A 24661-nucleotide genomic window follows, 5' to 3' on the forward strand; every position below is an offset into this window, starting at 1 on the left:
GTAGACTGTAAATGACACAAGAAATCGATATGACAAAGAAATTGACGAACATTATGTTCTAACAAACATTAAAATTTCATCATGACAATCAAACGAGGACTTAAAAAATAAACAGTTCGAATCGTTCAAGTTCACTATATAATGAGTCCCATAACTAGTTTCCTTTCTTTAGGAACCGGATCCCCTTCGGACCCAAATGACTTGAGTCCAAAGATCAAATGATCCGAGCCATTGAAATTCGATCCAACGGCTGCAATTTTTATAACTTTTAGAGGACCCCTTGTTTGTAGTCGTTGGATCAAATTTCAATGACTCGGATCATTTGATGAGTGGGCTCAGTTTCTTTGGATCCCGAAGGGATCCGGTTCCCATTTTTTAAAACATAGAAATCCTTTCGAATTAAGACTCTGATATAAGTGAATTTAAAAGTAAAAACATAGAAATCCTTTCGAATTAAAACATAGAAATCCTTTCGAATTAAGACTCTAATATGAGTGAAGTTTGATGCCATATTACTCTTCACAATACACTCACTCTACACATAGAGATGATGAAGATAGTGAAAATTTTGAACCTCATAGGAACTCTATATGGTACTAAGTCACTCATGTATCTTACCATGCAATGTATAAAGTGTAAAATATTGTACTAATTCATTATATATAAATGATTATGGTGTGTTTAGATTTCTTTCATTAATTACTACATATTTTCTATACTCACAATGTTTGTCAGCTCGCTATATAATCAACTTGATAATGTTAAATCCATCATGCAATGTATTTCCTTCCAATTTTTTTTGATAAACTAATAGATAATTGACTAAATAAACATCCTGCAAAGTTTCAATAAAAATTTCCAAGTTTTTCTTACAATTTCCGTGGTTTCCATGTAATTTTTATCGATATCGATATCGATATTATCCCGATATTTCCATCGATATTTCCGTGTTTTCGGACTACCGATATTTCCGATATTACCGATATTTTCTTCCTTGGTCTTAACCATTAAAGAGGCCCTCTATTCTCCACGTTCCAGAAAAATGTTGCTGAGTTTTAGAGATATTTGAGATAATCAATATCATATTGAAACCACTGAACGGAATGGTTCTGAATTTCTTTGTATCACTTCTTACAAGTATGGCCAGAAGCATATTCATGAGAAGTTGGAACATATCCCGAGTGGGTTGTACATCACAAATGTGGAGTAAAAAATAATCAAGAAAATTATGGAGGCGACACATGTACTTTTGGGTGAAAAAGGACAATATTACCCTTGAGAAACACCGGAACTTCTACGCATTTGTGGAGTAAAAAGTAATCAAGAAAATTATGGAGGCGACACGTGTACTTTTGGGTGAAAAAGAACTATATTACCCTCGAGGCACACCAAAACTTCTACGCCCAAGCAGCGGACAATTATGGCACAATCAAGGTTAAAAGTGATCAAAATAGGTATTGATTCAAAACCTATTTCATCCATCCTCATCAAATCCTCCCCACAAGGTAACCTTCAATTATTCATTCAAAATAGGATTAATTACCTAAATTAATTGATTAATTTCCTAATTAATTAATTAATTTTCTAATTAATTTCCTAATTGATTGCAAGATATTATTTTGACATAATATCTTGCAATTACACCCAAAAACCACCATAGGTGGCTGGTTCCCATCTCTCCAAAGGGGGCCAATCACACCCCTATAAATACCACCTCATTTCTCCAAAAACCTAATTTCAACTCTCCTGCAAAATTCTCCAAATTTCTCTAAACACTTTTCCCTCAAATTATAACTTTGGTATCAGAGTTTCTTCAACCAAAGTACCCCTATTCATCGTGAGCGCGTGAGGCTCTTGGCCTTGACCTAAGATGTTAATTGTTTTGCAGGTGCATTTTCGTCCAAGAAGAAAGAGGCAAAAATTTGCATCCACAAACTGGTGCTTTCATTGAGAGTTTGATTTACACGCTCGAAGAAGACTCTCACATCCAAGGTTTTCCATTTTTTTGTTCATTTGTAGATTTTTCGTACATTCTTATTCCTAGAATTTATTTTTATATAAAAATTCTTCAAATAAACATAAAAGAAAAGTACAATGACAAGAAATTTGAAAACCATGACGAGCGAAACTTCATACGTTCAAGGATTTGGACCATGGCAATCCATAAAGCTTAACGCGACAACTAGTGGAGCGGCACCATCCCCACGGGGCACCACCGTGGCAACCACCGTGGTAGCAACCACGACAACGACCCTTGGTGAGCCCAAGCCCATGCCACAAGGCAGCCAACCTATATTTAATGGGCCCAAGCAGTTGTGGCAATTGGAGCAGCCCACACCTCGCAGGCCCAAGCTTGTGCTATAAGGCAGCCAGCTCAGATTCAATAGGCCTAAGCAGCTGCGGGAATTGGAGCAGCCCACACCTTACGGGCCTAAGGCCAGTGAGAGCCTAGTACGCCCCAAGGCCAAGCCAAGTTTCTCCAGCCCACACAGGCCCAAGCCTAAAGCGAGTCGTGATCCGATGTGAGCCCAGCGTGCTTTCGAGCTGAGCTAGGAGCAACACCCACATGCGCTGCATACAGAGCAACCAACTTCCGTGGCATTCCAAGCAATCCAAACCTGTTCAAGACCGGTTCAACCATCTTGGCTTTAGATTTCTAGGTCAACGATTGAACTGGGGAGGTATTTTCACCCAATTTATTTGCAGATTTGACATTTCCCAACATAAATCTCGCACCCGGAGTCCACTATACTTTTACCACCTATGGAGAAACCTACCATCCAAGCCCATCCATCCCACATGGCGAACAACACTTGTCCCGACAAATCATAGAGTTGACAAGCGCCCTCGCGCAGCAGACAACCTTGGTGAATTAGCTTTTGCAGCGTATAAAGATGTAGCGTGCCTCAAATGAGGTGTTGGCAGATGACGAACCTCTCTAATAGCGTCCCGACAAGCAGCCCCTTAACCAGCCACGATCCAAGTGTACTGGCAATTTATGCTCATCCTGGGCACTCGAGATAGCATATACTTTTGTCTTAGTGCGCGGAGGAGCGTGCACTTTTTATTAGGCCCATAGACGAGCATACATTCATGGTTGGGGCCATATTCCAATAATCAACATAAGCAACTTTCCAAGTGAAGTGTTCATTCGTGGCTAGGCCCGCAAGAAGTATCGTCCACCTTACATCGGAATAGGCAACACAACAGACGGAGAGAAACAGTGACTCAATCCAGTTCAAGTTCAACTGGTTGTTTGTGAGGAATTTGCTCGCCTGCTAGGAACATACCACATGCACCGCAGCTACCACATAGACAAGTTAAGCAGATGGAAAAGAAACCTAGACCAACAGGTCACGGCTGAGGGTAGGTTGAAGCGCTGCTGCCCCACTAAAGAAAAATTCAAGAAGAAGTTGAGAGGCTCTTAACTGAATGATTGTGCGATTTCCAACGCAATGAAGTTACTGACGAGGCGCTTTAACAGGACATGACCAACATAAGCGAGACACCTTTCATTGACAAGATTGAGCAGACGAGACTATTCCACATAGATTGTCGAATACAAAGATTACTTTTACTCCGACAAACGCAGCAGCTCAGCCTAATGGCATGCTAAGGGCAGACGAGTACCATAAGGACACACCAGCCCAACTACCAAAAACCGGGGGCATACTTTATTGTCAACATTCTAGACGATTCAATGCTGAAGCACCATATAACTAGTAACTGAGCATCACATACCTAGTGGTCTAAATCTTCCTGCTATGCACAACTTGGCCCAAGTTACCCCAGCGCTGCTCTCATAGCCATGCCTACCTGCTTCATGGCTTATGGTAACCTTTGATCTATCATCATGGCTCATAACTGTGTCGATCGTGTACCACGACTCCCAGCCCTGTCGATCTCGCCATGTGGCTCATAATCGTGCTAACTAAGCTCATGGCACTCCAAACTTCAAAGAATTCCAACGATGGAGCAGAAGACAAGGCTTTATTAACAGCCTCTGCTACCGAAAGACTTAGCGGTGAAGAAGTTTGCAATCGATCCAGATTCTTAGCTGATCACCAACCAAGCCTCAGAATGGCACACAACGAAACATTTAACAATGGCACAATACTTGAAGAAAGTTTGGGAGAAGCTCGATGCCCTTCCCGCTTACACCCTTACACGGGTTCCACAAGAAGTTCGAAGTCTCAAGCAGATGGGCAAACAAGACCTCGTAGGCTGAAGATTATTTCAGTTGTCCAGCAGTCCAGCCTTCCTCAGCTGCACTCACGACAACGAATTCTATGCTCTCCAGTGCGAGAGGGTAAACCAATCCCCCGACATCCATCTGGGTCTACTTTCTAGTGCGAGATGATAAACTAATTACTCTCTAGTGCAAGAGGGTAAACCAATTCCTCGACACCCATATGGGTTTGCTCTCATGTGTGAAAAGATAAACTAATTGGTCTCCAGTGCGAAAGGGTAAACTAATCCCTTGACACCCATCTGGGTCTGCTCTCCAGTGCGAGAGGATAAACTAATTGTTCTCCAGTGCAAGAGGGTGAACCAATTCCTTGACACCTATTTGGGTCTGCTCTCCAGTGCAAGATGATAAACTAATTGCTCTCCAGTGCGAGAGGGTAAACTAATCCTTCGACACCCATCTGGGTCTGCTCTCCAGTGCGAGAGGACAAACTAATTGCTTTATAGTGTGATAGGGTAAACCAATTCCCTAACACCCACATGGGTAAGCTTTCCAGTGCGAGAAGGTAAACTAATTGTTCTTTAGTGCAAAATGGCAAAGTAATTCCCCGACACCCATCTGAGTAAGATCTCCAGTGCTAGAAGGCCACATAGCTTAAAAGATTGAATGCTTGAAGACCAACTAGGCAACAAATGGTCAGGGGGCAGCAGCCACTTTGCATTCAACAGTTTGCTCATTTGAAACTTTATCTTCAATAGCTCTAATCTTGGCAGCTCTATCATTGACTGCTCCATCTACGGCAGTTAAGAAATCAAACTCAAACAGTTTCCTCATTTTTGGAAGTAGCCCAGACGAGGCAGGCTAAACCGTGGCCTATGCGACGCCACTTCCTCGGCCTATGCCGGCCAATATTTGGCTTTAGTCAAACCGAGCAGCATAAGCAATGACCTCTACCACACCACCTCTTTAGCCCATGCTAAGCATACTCCTAGCCTATGCTAGCCGACATTTTTCTTACATCGGTGTGGTACAGAGAAGACAAATATCCTCTAGTTTTCTCTCTCTCTTGTAGGGACAAATAATTGCCCTCCGAAGTTGATTTAATCCCCTACTTAAGGTAGGCTTAAATAGGCTTTGGAGGCTATTTATTTCCCTTTCCTAGAAGAATCTAATTCCAAGTCCAAGTGAGAATCTGCATGAAAGCTGGAGATCTCTACACCTGCTGCATTTTCCTACGAGCAGCCTAGCAGGTGTGGAGGCATTTGTGGAGTAAAAAGTAATCAAGAAAATTATGGAGGTGACACGTGTACTTTTGGGTGGAAAATGACTATATTACCCTCGAGGCACACCAAAACTTCTACGCCCAAGTAGCGGACAATTATGGCACAATCAAGGTTAAAAGTGATCAAAATAGGTATTTATTCAAAACCTATTTCATCCATCCTCATCAAATCCTCCCCACAAGGCAACCTTCAATTATTCATTCAAAATAGGATCAATTACCTAAATTAATTGATTAATTTCCTAATTACTTAATTAATTTCCTAATTGATTGCAAGATATTATTTTGGTATAACATCTTGCAATTACACTCAAAAACTACCATAGGTGGAAGGTTCCCATTTCTCCAAAGGGGGCCGACCACACCCCTATAAATACCACCTCATTTCTCCAAAAGCCTAATTCCAATTCTCTTGCAAAATTCTACAAATTTCTCTAAACACTTTTCCCTCAAATTCTAACTTTGGCATCGTAGGTTCTTTGGCCAAAGCCCCCCTCCCATTTATCGTGGGCGCGTGAGGCTCTTGGCCTTGACCTAAGGTGTTAATTGTTTTACAGGTGCATTTTCGTCCAAGAAGAAGGAGGCGGAAATTTGCATCCACAACAACCATGTGGCCGGCCCTATTCCTGAGTTCCAGAGTTCTTTGCTACTTTGGAATGACCGTATGAGACATCCCAAACATGACATGATGTACCGTATCCTTAAATCATCACATGGGCATCATTTACCTCCCTACATTGGATTCCCGCCATGCAAAACGTGTTCTTTGGAGAAGTTGAATACTCAACCCTCAATTACAAAGATTATTCACAACCTTCATAAGTTTCTTAAGAGGATTCAAAGGGATATTTGTGGACCTATCGAACCAACATACAGACCATTTAGATATTTTATAGTGTTGGTTGATGCATCGACACAATGGTCACATGTTTGCTTATTGTCCACACGCAACGCTGCATTTGCGAAACTCCTAGCATAAATTATTAAGCGAAGGACTCACCACCTTAATTATTCGATCAAGTGATTCGACTTGATACTGCTGAAGAGTTTATGTCACAGACTTTTGATGATTATTGCATGTCAGTTGGGATTGAAGTCAAACATCTTGTACCCTATGTTTACATCCAAAATGGCTTGGCAGAAGCTTTCATAAAGTGCCTTCAATTGATAGCTCGGACCTTGGTTATGCGAACCAAACTGCCGGTATCTGTCTGGGGCTATGCAATATTGCACGCAACTATGTTACTCCGCCTGAGGCCCACTGCTATCCAACCTCATTCACCGTTACAGTTAGTTACTGGATACAAACCTGACGTCTCGCATTTACGTGTGATTGGGTGCGCAGTTTATGTGCTAATAACGTCGCCACTAAGTACCAAAATGGGTCTTCAAAGAAAAATGGGAATCTATGTCGGTTATGAGTCGCCATCAATTATTTGTTATTTAAAGCCCTTGACAGGAGATTTCTTTACCGTAAGTTTTACGGATTATCACTTTGACGAGACAGTCTTCGTGTTGTTAAGGAGAGATAAGCATGCTAACGTTCTTGGAGAACGCCATGAATTATCGTGGTATGCTCCTACTATTTCTCATTTAGATCCCCGCACTGCCCAATCTGAAACTGAGGTACGACGAATTATAAATCTTCAGAGCATTGCTGAAAGCAGGCCAGATGCTTTTACTAATCTAGTTAAGGTGACAAGGTCACATATACCTGCTGCAAATGCACCTGCAAGGATAGACGTACCCTAGTATGCTGTAATACTGTCTGGGAAGGCCGAACCGTCCCTGAAGGTGGGGAAGCCGCACCTTCCACACGGCCCGGTACATCTGCTCCGACCCTGAAGGTAGACCTCTTGGTTCGAAGGATTCACAACCCCGGAAAAGGAAACCGGCATAAATTAGTGACCCTAGTCTGAATTTGACCATCACTCACTTATCTATTCCAATGCATGAGATTATTTTAGATTACGGTGATGTTTTAAACGAGACAACTCAACCACTCAGGAATCGCAACATTTCGGTCCACTACGCAGTATTGGATGAGGTATGGAATTGAAATGAGATGATAATCTATGATGCATTTGCGTACACAATAGCTACTGACATTATGCTTAGCGATGACATTGAACCACATTTCGTTGATTAATGCCGACATAGAACAGATTGGTCAAACTGGAAACAAGCAATCCAGGTCGAACTCGAGTCATTTGCGAAACATATAGTATTTGGACCTATAACTCTTACCCCATCATATGTGAAGCCTGTGGGCTATAAGTGGGTTTTCGTGAGGAAGCGTAATGAGAATAATGAAATAGTGAAATACAAAGCGTGCCACATAGCGCAAGGCTTCTCTTAGCACAGTGAGATTGATTATGAGGAGACGTATTTCCATGTAATGGATGTCATAACATTCCGCTACCTTATCAGTTTGGTAGTTTCTGAAAAGCTAAATATGTAGCTTATGGATGTGGTAACCATGTTGAGATCCTCGCCCTGCATAAAGCATCGCTTGAGTGCTTTTAGTTAAAAGCAGTCATGGAACATATTCAAAGCACTAGTGGTCTTACTTCTGTAGTTGTCCTTTCTACGACGATCTTTAAAGACAATGCAGTATGTATCGAGCAGTTAAAGAAGGTATACATCAAGGGAGACAACACCAAGTACATAGCGCTGAAGTTCTTTTATTCTTATCAGCAACAACAACATTAAAACATTGAAGTCAAGCAAATCCGTTCCCAGGACAACCTGGCCAATCTCTTTACCAAATCATTGCCTAAATCTACTTTTCAAAAACTCGTCCAAGGAATCGGTATGCGTAAATTATCTGAGTTGAATTTCTTGTAGTTCTCTTATTTCGAAGTTATGTCTAACTTAGGAAGAGTATCCTGAAGCATACTCACTTGATCTTAATGTACTCTTTTTCCTATGATTAGGAGCATTTCCCCACTAGATTTTTGCTACCTTACGAGGTTTTAATAAGGCACTCATCCTGAGATGATCATACGCCGTTGAGTTCACTACTTTCATCCTGTTTGATGTTTGTTTTAGACATTATGCATACTTCTCACTTTTCTCCTTAGTCCATGGGTTTTCACATGCCTTAGGTTTTAACATAGCAAGGTTTTGTGAGTTTTACTACCAATGCATACTTTTTTTAAATTTGAGACTCGCATTCGCCTATTGTGTTGTCGACTTCATCAACTGTTCTACCTCATCCGCTGAAGACCTGATGCAATGTTTGTTTGAGTATTTACACACTCAAGGGGGAGTGTTGCAATCATATTTAGAATAGAAATGTGATTGTGTAAATCCTAGTGTATCTAGGGATATCTTTGAATATTCCATTAAGTAGGTAATATCCTATTAGAGTTGTAATCCTAAAAAGGTAAGGATTTAACTTATCCTACTACTATAAATAAAGACACAATGGGGTGATACAACACACACCTCATAATTAAATCTCTCTCTTCTCTCTCTTATTGCCACCAGCTTCCCCCTCTCTATTCTCTTAGAATAGTTCAATCAAATAGGCCTACAACAAATAAGACTTTTTTTTCATAATGTTTCTTTATTTGGACTTATACTTTATTGTGTTAATTATCAGTTCAACACAATACTAGTCAAAATTGTATTTTCGCTAGAATAAAAACTTTGCTAACAATATGATATACAAATCAGAAAGGAATTATATTACTAGATGTTGCCTACAACTTCTGCACTAAAAACAACTGGGGATTTGGAACTAATTGGTGACCACTCAATTGTTTGAATTATATTGTGCATGTGGATGTTTGGCGTTATATTTTCAATTTATATTTGTTTTTGGGTATATTTTTCAAGTTATATATATGATATAGGGCCAAACCCTCTATTTGTAGGATTTTAATCGACAAGATCTGTGTTTGGAAGGTCAAGTCAAATATGGGTTGAAGGAGAAGGTATGCTACATGTTCGTCTGGAGGAATATCCAGTGGGGACGTTTCCTGGCCAACAGGCACACAGCTTCCCTAGAGGTTGGCGCCAGTTGATATCGAATGTCGGGCTTCTATTTATTGGCAAGCCGTAAGAGAAGGACATAGTTAATTCTGAAAGGTGCCTTTGTAGGGCCTTAGGTGTAGGCCTTGAGGCTCGCAATCAAAATTAACTTTAAGTGTTCAAGCGTGCCACTGCCATCTTTAGCATGACAGATGTAAAACAAATGTTCAGTTGTTTGATTATATATGCCCGAGGGACCAAGTTAATTATGACAGGTGCTTTTGTGGGGCCTTAGGTGTAGGCCTTGAGGCTTCTAACTAGAACTAACCAAGTACTCGAACATATATTGGTTGTTTCATTGTTGCGAAAGTATCACAACCGTTATACTTTAATCGCCCGCAGAGCAGAACAAACTCCGATAGGTGCCTTTGTCGGGCCTTAGGTATAGGCCTTGAGGCTTCCCATTAGAATTAATTCTATACTCAAGCGTTCTGTGGTAATCATGATATAATAGAAGTAAAACTAAGAAATAGGCTAATTACTTGCACCCTAAGTAACTTCGGATTTCTTGTTATCAAGGACTGTCGTAGATGGGTTAAGTCCACATAAAGTTCTTTTTTATGCCTTGAGACCAAGGACTTTTAATTGATCAATCTTGTCTGCCCGAATGGTTAGAACTTATAAGTCTTTTAATCATAAATTGGCTAGAAATAACTTGGATGCAGATGGAAATATACATCATATTACTAGATTTATGATTGAAAAAACTAAAACAAAGGAGGTCGGGCAAGGCTGATCGTCTTACAACTTCCTCTTTTTGTGATTTACAAAGGGTTTGAGGGCTAGAAGGGGAGATTGGGAGATGAGTTTATAGGACAGAATCGATACTATAACAAGATTTAAACAGGGTAGCAGAGCTTTTACAAAGGCTTTTCTGGTGAATGTTGATCCCAAAAAGGATGAAGGCTTGGGGGCTGACTACAGCTTCGTGAAGGCAAATCTGGTTTGAATAGAGTTTGTGCTTGTATTTTTTTGTTTGATTAAGTGTCCTTATCTCTAATTTTTCTTCCTCTTTTTATAGACGATTTGGCTTAGCTGTCTGTAGCTTCAACTTGCTCGAATGCCTCTGAAGGGTAATGACTCATCAGCTTTTTACTTGTACTGCCATTGTAAAGTACTTTTGGGCTGATTAGCTGGCTAGTCTACACCACTTGACCTCTAGGTAGGTGAGAAAGTAGCTTGAGTGATCTGCACTTAGTCGGGAAAAAGGCTTATTCCTTCTTCTGGGCTTCGCCTGGGTCTTGGACTTTTCCTCCTTCTGGACCTTCTTTTGGGCTAACCCCTTTTAAGCCCAAAGTTCAAGTTTTATCCCAAACAGTGCCCCCTTCAATTAATATTCAGGCTGGAATTCCAGGCGCCAATATTGACTTGGGACTCGCACCCTTTAAAAAACAACCGTCACTTACCTACAATCTTTCCACTAGCCCATGAATCATTAGCTATCCCTAATACGAAATTCCCCATTTTTCAGAATTTCCTACCTTCCCAGATATTTTATTTCTTCCAAATCTTCAGACTCCCTTTTGCTTTTCATCCCATTTCTTCTGCCCTCGTCATCTTCTTGTTGCGCCTCTTCTAAATCAAATGGCTTTAGGATCTGGCCAAGTCCAGCTATCATACGAATTTGGTGAAGACATCGCTACTTTACGTCATTTACTTAACGGATTACATCGTCCTCGGGCAAGTTTGTGTTTTGAACTTTTCTTTGAAGCACATGGGGTACAATCGTTGGGTCCTGCATGGATTTCTCGCATCCCTGCTGTGATAGAGAGTAACATGCCCAGGGGTAACTGGTTTACCCCAAATCCTTTCTTGGCCGAATCGGGCATTTCTTCTTCTAAGTGGTCATCATATCGTCGTGGCTTTCCTCTAATGAACGACCCAGCTTGGGTTCGGTGGATTGATTAATTAGAGCCCACCTTCAAGAAGAAGTGGATGAACAATGGTATTTATGAACTAATAATCCTTTCAAAGACTACCATTATTAGCAAGCCCGAACTGCTTGCTACTTCTCTCCTTTTCTGGAACTCGGGCACAAATACTTTTGATTTTCGCATGGGTCCTATGTTTCCAACTGTTCTAGACATGGCCCAGGTCTTCGGGCTAAGACCATCGGGCAGGATTGTAGATGTTACCCAAGATTAGGTTCCCTCTTCCTTTTCAATTGCTGAAAGCTCCGGTTCTTCCTCCTCTTTTCTTCAATTAGAATACAACTCTACGACCTTTAAGAGTTACGGGACTTCTTTCAAGGGATTCATCCCTTTTGTCAAGGAGAATTTTGGTGCAGATTCCTCTCATGCTAACAAAGATCAGGAACATATGTATTTCCTGTTATACTGGCTCAACAAGCATGGTTTCCCAAATAAATCTAAAGGGGTGAAGGTTGAATGGATCCCCTTAGTGGAAACCCTTCATAACTTTGATGATGTAGCCACAGATCTATTTCTTCTTTCTCATCTTTATCATATCCTCTTTGAAATGACTCAAGGTGAGCCATTTGAAACCAATCTAAATGGATCCATATGGATGATCCAAATATGGCTCCAATGGTATTTCCCAGAATTTCAAGCCAACAACTTAGAATTCCCAGAAGGTGTGGCCCCTGCCCGAATCTTAGCTGAAGCTACTCCCATAGATCACTCTACTTTTGCCTATTTTTATTTCTTCAAAGTTTATAGAACCCGATCCTACTTGGAGTGGGGCGCTTCAATTTTGAGGAGATATCCTTGGTTTTCTGACCAAGCCTTCCAAGACGCTCTTGCGTTGTAGGGAGAAATTCATCAGTTATATTCAACCAAGAGACATAGCTTGGGGAGTTCGTGGTAACCGTTATGATTGTGGGTTGGAAGTGTATCACCCTAATTCTTGTAACAGGCAATTAGGCTTTAGGCAAGCCACTCCTATCCCATTCTTTGATTCTGTCCACTGTGGCACTTCCTTCCGGTTGTCACCCCCTTCAGAGGTTACCTTTTGAGCTGCTCGACGAAGTCTTGAAGTTATGAATTAGGCTGCCCGAAAGTCCATAGTTCTTAACTTCGAATGTACTTCACTTTTCTTCACCTGGTGGGAAGCCAAATGGACCAAGAAATATGGAGGGGATTTGTGAGAAACTCACGACCGTCTTTTTAGTCAACTTTCCCTCAAGTCATACCCCAGCTCGGGCGAACTTGAAAACTGGAAGGAAATGATTCAGCAGAAGAACCGGTTACTTTTGATAGGTATTTCTTTTCCCAACTCGACTCTGCCTTCCTTTGAAGTTATTTAAGTCTTATTTTTCTTGATCCTGCAGCCCAAGTAGATGTTGAATCGGCATCCCTTGAATCAGAGGATGATTCAGTTGATACAGCAGTTCTTCATGGAGCCGTAATAGAGGCTCAAAGACGAGAAGCTGGAGAAGATGAAGATGTTTCAGAATCTTTTAGAGATTCAGAGGCTGAAGAAACACTTGAAGAAAACATCAGAGTGCTTAAGCGAAGAAAAGTAGTTGTGGTCGAGACCTCAGAATCCGAGCCTGCACCATCACCCAAACCCAAACGGCCAATTCCCACCAGAAAGAGTAAAAGAATGAAGAATATCCAAGCTTCTAAGTCTTCAGCCTCATCGGTTCCAGTTTCTAAGGCAGGCGTAAAGAAGCAAAAGTCTTCAAGTAAGTTTTTACCCTCTTTTATCAGATTGCCATAATTCTTCCTTATCTAATTGTCCCGGTTCACTTTGAAATCAGGGCCTCGGGCCTCTAAGAAACCAACTATCGCATCCAGGGAGGATCCACTGGGAGCTGAAATGCATCAAAAGCTGAAGATCTGCAAAAGGCCACCTTCAGGGAGCTTGAGGTATTTGCTTGTATTTTAATCTGCATGATCTCCCTTGCTTTTCTTTAAATTTTGAACATGATTGTTTGATTAGGTCGTAAGGGAAGAAAAGATTCTTCCGCCCGAGGTCTTTGGAACAAATGACCGAACTTTTCTTTTCCTTTCTTTTTATCCACTTTGGGGTATTTGCCTCCTTGCCTAGCCAAGGTTCACCTCCAAAGTCTTCTATTTCTCCTTTTGCTCTGGAGGCAACTCCATCTTCTCAATTTAATCCAGCAACAGGAGTTATGTTGCATTTTGTGAATGAGGATAGCAGTTTGGTGAGCAGTTGTCTTGATATTGAACTTCTATACACTGTGCCCGTATTAACTTTCCATTTACATTTCCTCCAGCCATCTCTAATACATGAATCATGATGACCATCAGTGGTAACACTTGAAATTCTTGTGACCCCAAGGGTAGCTATTTTGTAGGTGTTTCCTTACCCAATAGCTACTACCGATGAACCTCTTTCTTCTCCTCACACTCAAATATGGATATATTTTTCTTTCGGTTTTCTTTTCATAACCTGTTTACTAACAATTTCTGTAATCCCTGGATGCTCCTAGGGCATTGGTGAAGGTCCGGGCACAGTTTTTTCTTCCCCTGTTGGTGGTAGTGATTCTCCTCCTCAAACATGAACTGATACTCTTCCTTTTAAAACCCAGGGCCCATTCAGGCATATTTCTTCATCCCAAAGTTTCTTTCAACTTTAAACTGCTTAAGTGTTTTTCTTGCCTTAATCTAGTCTTCTTTGGTTCTTGCAGCAGGCCCTAGGAGAGGCTTCGGGCAAATCTCCCCCACGTGTGGTGTATAAAACAGAGTTCCCCCGGCCTCCTTCAACTTCTGGAGATACAGGGATTTCCCTCCCTGGAATGAAGAGGACCGGGGCCGAAGTCGCCTCATCAGTGGTTACTACTCCATCAGAAGAAATTGGAGTACGAACCCCTCCCCCTTCTTTTTCATTTTCAACAACTGCTGATTTGCCCAAACTTTTTAAAGAATTCGGGCAACTTGAGACAAGGCTGAAATCTTCAAAGCGTTCTTCTGAACCTTCCGGCTTTCAAGAGCAACGTCGAGCTTTCCAAGAATGGGTGAGGAAAGACTTCTCAGCTTCGTTCACCCTTAAGGTTCTTCATGACATAGAGAAGGTTACGATAGAGCTTTTCAAGGCCGGCCAACTATCTAAAACCCAACATGATTCCTTTCTCTCTTTCTTCGAGAACCTGATGACTCTCAATGATCAACATCAGAGAGCTGAGAGACAAGCCAATCGTGTAAAATGCTTAAAGGAGAAGGAATCGAGTACTTCTACTCAGGTCGAATAGTTGATGGATGAGGGCTTGCTGACAAAAGAAAGGATTGGAGTGGTAACTTCTAAAATCCAGAAGTTGGAAGAACAACTTATTGTTCTTAAGGCTGAGCAAACAACTCTTCTTGGCACCCTTAAACATCAAATTGAAGAAGTGAAGAAGTCAAACTTAGAGCTAGAACACACTAGATCTCAACTCGCTAGTAGCAACACTGTTCTGGCCGAATCTGGTAGAATTTTTGCAATCATGCAGACTTATCATTCCCGAATAATTACTCTGAGTGAAGATGTAAATTTGTTAGACTAGGATCACTTGTAACCCTTCTTTTTATCAAAATGAACATGTGTTTTGCTTCTACTTGCCTTGCTTTGCTCATGGCCTTATCCAAATTAAAATTTTAAATCCCATGTTCTATATCTGGGCAACTCTTTGCCCCCTCTTTATTTTCTTTTCTGCTTCCCTTACTAATACCAATTTCAGGACCTGATCATGATCAATTGGTCATTCTTCTGGTGCTATTATTATTGATGTGGGGGTGTTGGGGCAACATGGGATCTATCTCCATCTTTTTTCGCAACAAATGATGACCCCGACTTCTTTACCCAAACCAGGTTGATCGTGTTGATAGGGGTCTCTGGGAAAGGGTTTGTATTAACCATCATACTAGCTTAGGGTTTGTCAAGTAACAACTTTCCCTTCACTATAAGGTCTTGTATCCAATCTCTGAACTGGACACAATTGGCTATAGAATGGTTGAAGGTATAATGCAACTTGCAATACTTCTTCCCCCTTAGCTCTTCTGGCTTAGGCATCTTTTTAGTACTGTCGGGCAAAATTATTCTTGCCCTAACCAGCTCTTCATAGATCTCAGGTGTTTTGGCCAAGTCAAATGAATAACTCTGGTACTTGGGAGGTTTCATAGGGACGAACCCTCCATCGTTCATTACGATTTTCTGGTCTTTGATGGGTTGAACCAACCCTTTCACTATCAATGGTTTGAACGGCGTGGTCATGTCAGCAGCACAAACATCAATTTCTTCTTTACCATGGTCATCTTCATGCTCTGGCCTTGCTTCTTCTACCTCCACACAATGAATTGCAGCTTTGTTTTTGTAAAAGGGAGGAACCTTGGAAGTATGCTTCACTTGTTATTCTTCTAGCAGCAACCTTTCATACTTTGTAGCGGCGATTACCAACTCTTGTAACTCGTTAAATTGCGTATCATAGAACCTTTTCCTCAAAGGTAATCTCAAAGCCTTTTGAGCAATCAATATAAGCTGAGCTTGGTTAACAGGGAATTGAGATCTCATTCTTGTCTTTCAGAACCTCATCATGAAATCCTTTGTGGACTCGTGATCATATTGTTTGACTTCAACCAGGTCATTGATAGTCATTTCTGGTTCTATTCTGTAAAATTGTTCATAGAAGGCCATCTCCATCTGCCCCCTGTTGGCAATAGAGTTAAGGGGTAATAGAGAGTACCACTGAGATGCTAGCCCCGCCAATGAATTTCCAAACAATCTCAACTTGTAGTTCGGGTTGTCTTCATATGCCACGCAATGATTGGAGAACTTGAAAATATGATCTCTAGAGGACACACTGTCATCTTCTCCTGTGAATGTTGGGAATGCGGGCATTTTGAAGTTGAGAGGAAATGGGGTTTGCTCATCAATGTATTCAGGATAAGGTTTTTAATAAGTAACCCTGAATACTGGAGGAGCTCGTGGCTAAGCATTATAAGCCACCGTCTTCCTTAATTCAGCCAACTCCTCCCTCAATTGTTGAGTAGCTGTATTATTATTATGGAAGATAAGAGCAGCCTCATTCTTTAGGCTTCGGTCATTGCCCGCACCTGCTTCCTTTTTTGATTCGGGCTTTCTCCAGTTGACTCCTTCTCCCTTATTAGCCAACGGAGGTGGCCTATAAGGAGGAGGCTTATCTGAGGTGACGAAGCCTTCTTTTCCGCTAGATTCTCCGATTATTATGGGCATCCCATACCTCGTTCTTTCTTGTTCGCTCTGCTTCCTATTATTAAATGATAATAATGGGAAGCTAGGGAATTCTTTTTCTAGAACCGGTTCAATTATGGGTTAACTTCCTTCAAGAACTTCCTTTTCCTTTCCCCTATCCTTTTTTTTCTTCCAATAATGGAAATAGGGGGATAACTGGTTCACTTTCGGAGGTAGCCTGGCTCATCACACTTCCTTAAGCACCTTTTGGGGTAGAAAACTCCAGATGTAGTTTCCTCTGTAGATTCCCCATTAAGGTACAAAGTCTACTTACTTCTCCTTTAGTTTCCAAAGAAATCATTTCCATGCTCTTCAACACTTGTATCATAGTAGCCTGCAATTCTTCATTAGTTCATTTTCCTTCAGACCTTCCAGATGAAGTTGGGCTTTCCAAGACCACCTGTCCTAATGGAGAAGAAGGATTTCCTAATTGATTTGTCATTTGTAGCAAAGGTTTAGATGATTTGTACTTAGTACTCTTTCTGTAAGGTTTATGGCTTTTCTTCTTTGACATGCGAGATTGAAAAGTGGATCCCACCGGGCATGCCAAAACTATGTTCGTCTGGAGGAATATCTAGTGGGGACGTTTCCTGGCCAACAAGCACACAGCTCCCTGAGAGGTTGACGCCGGTTGATATTGACTGTCGGGCTTTTACTTATTGGCGGACTATAAGAGAAGGACAAAGTTAATTCTGAAAGGTGCCTTTGTAGGGTCTTAAGTGTAGGCCTTGAGGCTCGCAATCAAAATTAACTTTAAGTGTTCAGGCATGCCACTGCCATCTTTAGCATGACAGATGTAAACAGATGTTCAATTGTTTGATTATATATGCCCGAGAGACCAAGTTAATTTTGACAGGTGCCTTTGTGGGGCCTTAGGTGTAGGCCTTGAGGCTTCTAACCAGAACTAACCAAGTACTCGAACATATATTGGTTGTTTCATTGTTGCGGAAGTATCACAACCGTTATACTTTAATCGCCCAAGCCCGCAGAGCAGAACAAACTCAGATAGGTGCCTTTGTCGGGCCTTAGGTATAGGCCTTGAGGCTTCCCATCAGAATTAATTCTATACTCAAGCGTTCTATGGTAATCATGATATAACAGAAGTAAAACTAAGAAATAGGCTAATTACTTGCGCCCCAAGTAACTTCAGACTTCTTGTTATCAAGGACTGTCGTGGATGGGTTAAGTCCACATAAAGTTCTTTTTTATGCCTTGAGACCAAGGACTTTTAATTGATCAATCTTGTCTGCCCGAATGGTTAGAACTTAGAAGTATTTTAATCATAAGCTGGCTATAAATAACTTGGATGCAAATGGAAATATACATCATATTACTAGATTTATGAATGAAAAGACTAAAACAAAGGAGGTCGGGCAAGGTTTCACCTTGTCGGGCACGACTGATCGTCTTGCAACTTCCTCTCTTTGTGATTTACAAAGGGTTTGAGGGCTAGAAGGGGAGATTGGGAGATGAGTTTATAAGAGACAATCGATACTACAGCAAGATTTAAATAGGGTAGCAGAGCTTTTACAAAGGCTTTTCTGGTGAAGGTTAATCCTGAAAAGGATGAAGGCTTGGGGGCTGACTACAGCTTCGTGAAGGCAAATCTGGTTTGAGCAGAGTTTGTGCTTGTATTTGTTTGTTTGATTGAGTGTCCTTATCTCTGATTTTTCTTCCTCTTTTTATAGACGATTTGGCTTGGCTGCCTGTAGCTTCAATCTTGCCCGATTGCCTCTGAAGGGTAGTGACTCATCAACTTTTTACTTGTACTGCCATTGTAAAGTACTTTTGGGCTGATTAGCTGGCTAGTCTACACCACTTGACCTCTAGGTAGGTGAGAAAGTAGCTTGAGTGATCTGCACTTAGTCGGGAAAAAGGCTCCTTCATTCTTCTGGGCTTCGGCTGGGTCTTGGACTTTTCCTCCTTCTGGACCTTCTTTTGGGCTAACCCCTTTTAAGCCCAAAGTTCAAGTTTTATCCCAAACACTACATGCTTTATATTTTAGTAGGGATGGCGATGTCAGTGATGGAGGCTGGACTGTCCGGTACAACAACAGACACGTTGAAACGGGAACGTTCAAGCTTGAAAAACAGTGAAACAAGCCGTCTTTTCTTCCCACCATAGGCGGCAACTCGCCGGCTATTTTGGCCGCTTACCTCCTCAATTTGGTAGGCATGTTAACTTAATAACGTAGTTTATTTCAGAACCAGTACCTTCATATATCTCTTTCATATAAATTATTAGGATTTTTCACATCTATCAACTTAAAGTAGATATCTATATAACCCCGATAATTTTAAGTTTCCCCTTAATAGTTCGTGATGCTTCTTCGAGTTGAGCTTTGGCAAAGTGAACAAGTATTATAGCAACACCAATGTTTTCGAGCATTCGGGGAAGTTCTACTCCGTAGCAGAAAATCACATACCTCAAGAGATTCACATCATTACATTAGAAACTTTAGGCAACTGGGATTTCTCTGGAGCTTGGAACAGACCTTTTACCAGCCACGCTAAGGTGTGTGTATATATATATATATTTGTTGCTTTCTATTTTATTCTTCCAATTATATGGGAAGAGATCCTCTCTGGATCTCTCCCACCAAATCATAGGGATCCGGAGATCAGGGCTTTTGAAATTTGATCAAACGGCTACAAACAGAGAGCCCCTTTAAAAGTTATAATAATTGTAGCTATTGTATCAAATTTCAAGGGTCCGGATCTCCGGATCCCTAGGATTTGGTGGGAGAGATCCGGAGGGGATCTCTTCCCCAATTATATACCCTTTTATGGACGTTTGTATTGAAAACGGATTTTTTTTTTTTTTCTGTTAACAATCATAGACATCATTATTATAGCTTATGTGCAATTTTATTTGAATCCATAATAACCTTTTACAACACCTAATTTAAACTTTAAGCGTGAATTGTCTTTTTCCTATTGCATATACCATCAAGTACAAGATGGAAGTAACAATAAAACTAAAACTTGTTAATCAACCCACTCTCAATAATTAACCCCTACCATCACGCAAATTTTATTTTATCGATGGCAAGTGGTTTTGAAGTTTTGAAACCTCTAACTAAGGTATGAATGGATTTATGCAAATTTTTTATTTCGCTGATCTCTAGCTACGCGACCCACAAAATTTAAAGAACCTAAAGGAGCATGAGTCATACATTCCGCTTAAAATCATTCTTGCCAGGACCGATCCTGAGATTCTAGGGGCCCAAGGCGAGCCACTAAAAATGGGTCCTCGAGTTCTTAGGCACTTTAATACTTTATACATTCATATAGGTTTTTTTTGGGTGAATAATTTCTAATTACTAATTAATTATTATATCAATATCACCAGGTTTCGAACTACAAATACGTAGAAACATTACACGTTCTATTTGCACCACAATAGCAACTCATTTGCTAATTAATATGCCTTACTCTTATTAATATATATCATATCTATATCATATATAAAAAATTAAAAAAAAATTTGAAGCCCCCTAGGCGGCCACCTTATCCGGCTACCATCAAGGCTGCCTGGCCGTAGTTCTTGCCAAGGTTGTATGTCTTTTTTCAACGTACTCAATTCCAAACTATTAGGGCCTCTTAAGGGTTCTAATTAGGGAGTGCGCAGTTTTTCTTTTGATTTCAATTGTTTAGAGTTGAGAAGATAGGTTTTTAGGTTTCAATTAAAGGCCAACAACGCTCGAAGTTGAGAAGATGGGTTTCTAGCCGGTCTCGCAGTGTACATGGTGGTGAAGCCTCCCCAGCCAATTGTGTTTCTTGGAAGGTTTAGGCAAATATTATACTTCCATGTTTCTCTCATCCTTTCATACAGTTTGGTTTCGCCTGCCAATTTGGTTTCCTCGAAGGTTTAGGCAAATATGACTTCCCCAGCTCTTTCATGCATTTTTGACAAATATTATAATTCCACGTTCCACGTCTTTCTCATCCTTTCATGCAGTTTCAGCAAATATTATAAAGGGAATATTATTATTTTCTTCTTCCTGTTTTCTCTTTTTTTTTACTAGATATGGAGAAATGTACAGAGGAGTAACAATGGCATTGTGTAGATGAGGATGGAGGCTGAAAGATTTTCAAAGCTGTTTGTCAAGTTCAAGCCATATAATTTGAAGGGGAAACTAAAAAAATATTATTATTAGTATATGGACGATTCATAAACAAGTAGAAACTTCACCAAATATTCAACTTGTCCATAGAAATCGAACTCCAGAAAGCTTTCATTCCTATAAACAAGTACAAACTTCACCAAATTATTAAATTTGGGATTTTATTATCTAAATGAGTACCGTTTATAGAAGAATTTACATTTTCAATTGGATTTGTGTTGATAGTGTAGGTAGTAAATTCAGGTTTAAAGGGATATTAATTTTTTAATAAAAAATAATATAGGTGTGTAGAGAGTAAGTTATGCAGAAAAATGTTATACGGGTTCATATAAAATTTGCTATATTCTCATTCAAATTGATTTTATTCCATATTCTCACTAGCATTTTGTAATTTATTTTCTAATGTTAAGAGGACCATGTATAAAATTTTCATGCGATCACTTTTTTCGATCATGAGAAGTTTTTTTAAACTAAAAAAAATGCATTAATTAGATATGAATATTTAGATGCATAAGTTATGATTTAGGTTTATTCAAATAGGTATATAATTTAGGTGCACTCAAGTAGGTACTAAGATTTAGCTGCTTTCAAATAGATACCATAATCACATATTTAGTTACATTCGGCTAGATACTATGATTACATATTTAGGTGCATGCGACTAGATACTATGATTTAAGTGCATTCTAGTAGGTATCATGGTTTAGATGCATTTGACTTGGTATATAAATGACACACCTCGACCTGCAATGTCCACTAGGACCTCGAATCGAGCCGTGCTGGCCGACACCTAGAAGGTGACGAAGCCATAAAGTGTGATAATGTATAAAATGTGAATAAATTAAAATCTAAAAGTGCCTAAGTACACGAGTGCGCGGTGAGCAAGTCTGGACCCATTTCACACGTGATACAGAGCATAAGTAAAGTACAGTAAGGTAAGATAATGACTATACCATCAAAAGAAGCCACCTGTACTGGGAAGTGCCACGAATCCTCGTCGATACGGAAACCTTGCTGCTAGAACCTGGAGGGGTGCATAAATAGAAAATATGAGTGGTCAAAACAAAGATTTTCAAAATCATTTCCATTATCAAAGGTAGTAACCCCTCGCTGTAAAATCTGTATAGTTTCCAGCATGTCATACTACGTAGAAGCATGAAATCAAAAGTATACCAATAATAAACCCAAAAGTATACTACTACTCAGCATCTCATTAGCAATATAAATAATCATGTGCTTAATAAACCATATTAGCACTCAAGTTGGAGTCACTTGTAGTGACATGTACGACTTATCCATATCTCATCACATATCTCATCAATCATTGCTAGCATATAAGTTGGAGTCACCTATAGTGACCTGTACGACTTATCCATATCTCATCACATATCTCATCAATCATGGCTAGCATATAAGTCGGAGTCACCTATAGTGACCTGTACACTTATCCATATCTCGTCACATATCTCATCAATCATTGCTAGCATATAAGTCGGAGTCACCTATAGTGACCTGTACGACTTATGTATATCTCGTCAATATCTCATCAATCATTGCTATCATATAAGTCGAAGTCACCTATAGTGACCTGTACGACTTATCCATATCTCGTCAATATCTCATCAATCATTGCTAGCATGTAAGTCGGAGTCACCTATAGTGACTTGTACGACTTATCCATATCTCATCGCATATCTCATCAATATACTAGCCGGAGTCACCTCACGTGACCTGTACGACTAAATCAATATCTCATCAACATGCTAGCCAATCAATAACTCATCAACATACTCACTACCATCACTATCATCAACATGTACTCACCTGAAGCTTACCTGGGCATCCGCATCATCATTTGGCACTTTGAAGCATTCACAATAATTAGGTTTAGGTAATACACATATGAATATGTCATGATGCAATCTAAAACTCAACTATAACATAGTATTTTCAAGTATATATATAACATGGCGTGAAATGCATAATCTGTAACGTCCCATTTCCAAACTATTTATTTTCGGGAATAATTATTGGTGATAAGCCCAATTAGACACTAGTTTAATTAACTAACATTACTTACGTTTCCTTACTTCAATTCCTTGGTTCTTCACACATTGATTTATGAACAACAATTAACTACCAAATCATAAGGATAATTCTCACATTTTCGACCAATGTCCCTCACATTGGTCAATTCCCCAAACAAGGTTATTGTCCCAATTATTTAGTCTCATTTATTATATGGCTCCATCTAACGTCTTGTTAGACTGCCTACGTACCCTAAACAGGAATCAAGTCATTCGTAGTTCACATTAGTACTTCAAAGCATTGACAGTAATTATATGAAATATTCAATTTATAAACGTTTGAGGAGATGTCTATCTTATATATATAGGCATTTTATATTAACACCCCACAAAATGTTGAATGCACCCCACATTAAAATTTAATATTAAATGACTTATTTACCCTATTATGCATTGACAATTTTGACCTTATCAAGTTAAAAAATAAATAAAAATTCTAAATACACTCAAAATCACTTTTAACTATCAAAATTTCTCCGACTCTCCATTGTTGAACAAAAATCTAACCAATGAAACTACAAACACGTTGATTGAGAAAAATTATTTTTTACGAATGAAACACGAAATCGATGTTTCGGAAGCTTCACATGAGGTAAGACTTCATTTTTTTTTATTGTTTTAGTGATTTTGACAACATCGATAATTATTTAATCTTACTTTTGCTACGTTATTCAAGTTTCTATGTTCGTATTCATCTTTTGGGGATCACATGGATTACATGAAGAATTAAACATCTAAAATGACCACCAAATATTAAAAGCAAACGACATTGGTTTTAATGGTGGAATTGAAAACAATCCACATATGCTTTAAATCCCAAGCAGCATATTTTGTCAAAATTTCAGCGGCATTTTTTGTCCAAATCAAAAGCTTTATAAGATTTGAGAAATGTGGAATGTATAGAAAACATGGGGTGCATGTGGAAAATGTAAAGTATATATTGAGAATGTGAGGTGTTAGGGTATTATAGGGAAGTATGTGGGGTGTCTTAAGATAATTTTTCATTGAAAAAGCAAATGTGGGGTGTATTAAGTATGTGGGGTTTATTCAACAATTTGTGGGGTGTTAATATAATAAGCCTATATATATATATACACACACACACACACGATAGAAGAGAAAAGACCTACTCACCTTAGGTCTGCGCTACGACTCCCTCACACGAATATCGAGACATCACGAACTATCGTCATCTGTGGCCAAGGCCAATTTGACCGGGAAACACCTCAATTTCATGAAAATTCGACGAAAACCCTATAAAGGGTGTGCTTCGATTCTTCCTCCTTAACATTCCGCCGCCCCTAAAACCTATTGGGTTTTGTTCAGGAGTTCAAGGGAAGTCTATTGGTAGTGATAATTGAATGAAATTGTTTCAGATTTGGTGGATCTCGAGCAACCTTTCCCGCACCCATGGTGGTTTTTCCACCGAACTTCAACCAAATTCCTTCTAATTTTGGGTGGAAATGGAAGATGGCAGGTTATGAAAGAGGTTATGCGTAATGGATGGGTGAATTTCGCTTGAAAATATGGTGGAAGTGGCCGGAATTTCACAATGGTTCGAAACCAGGTTGTCGTGGGTGTACGGGTCGAATTGGTTGGTTAGGTGCTCTGCACCTCCCTCCTTTCCCCTCTTTTCCTGCTCTCCCATTGGTCATCTCCACACCTCCTTCTTCTTGATTGGGCAAAAGCCCCTTCTTTTTCTCTTTTCTAATTGGGCAGTAGCCCTCATTTTCCTTTGTTTCGTTTTTCCTTCTTCTTCCCCGATTCCT

This window comes from Malus domestica, chromosome 08, assembly GCF_042453785.1.
Source record: "Malus domestica chromosome 08, GDT2T_hap1".
NCBI lineage: Eukaryota > Viridiplantae > Streptophyta > Magnoliopsida > Rosales > Rosaceae > Malus > Malus domestica.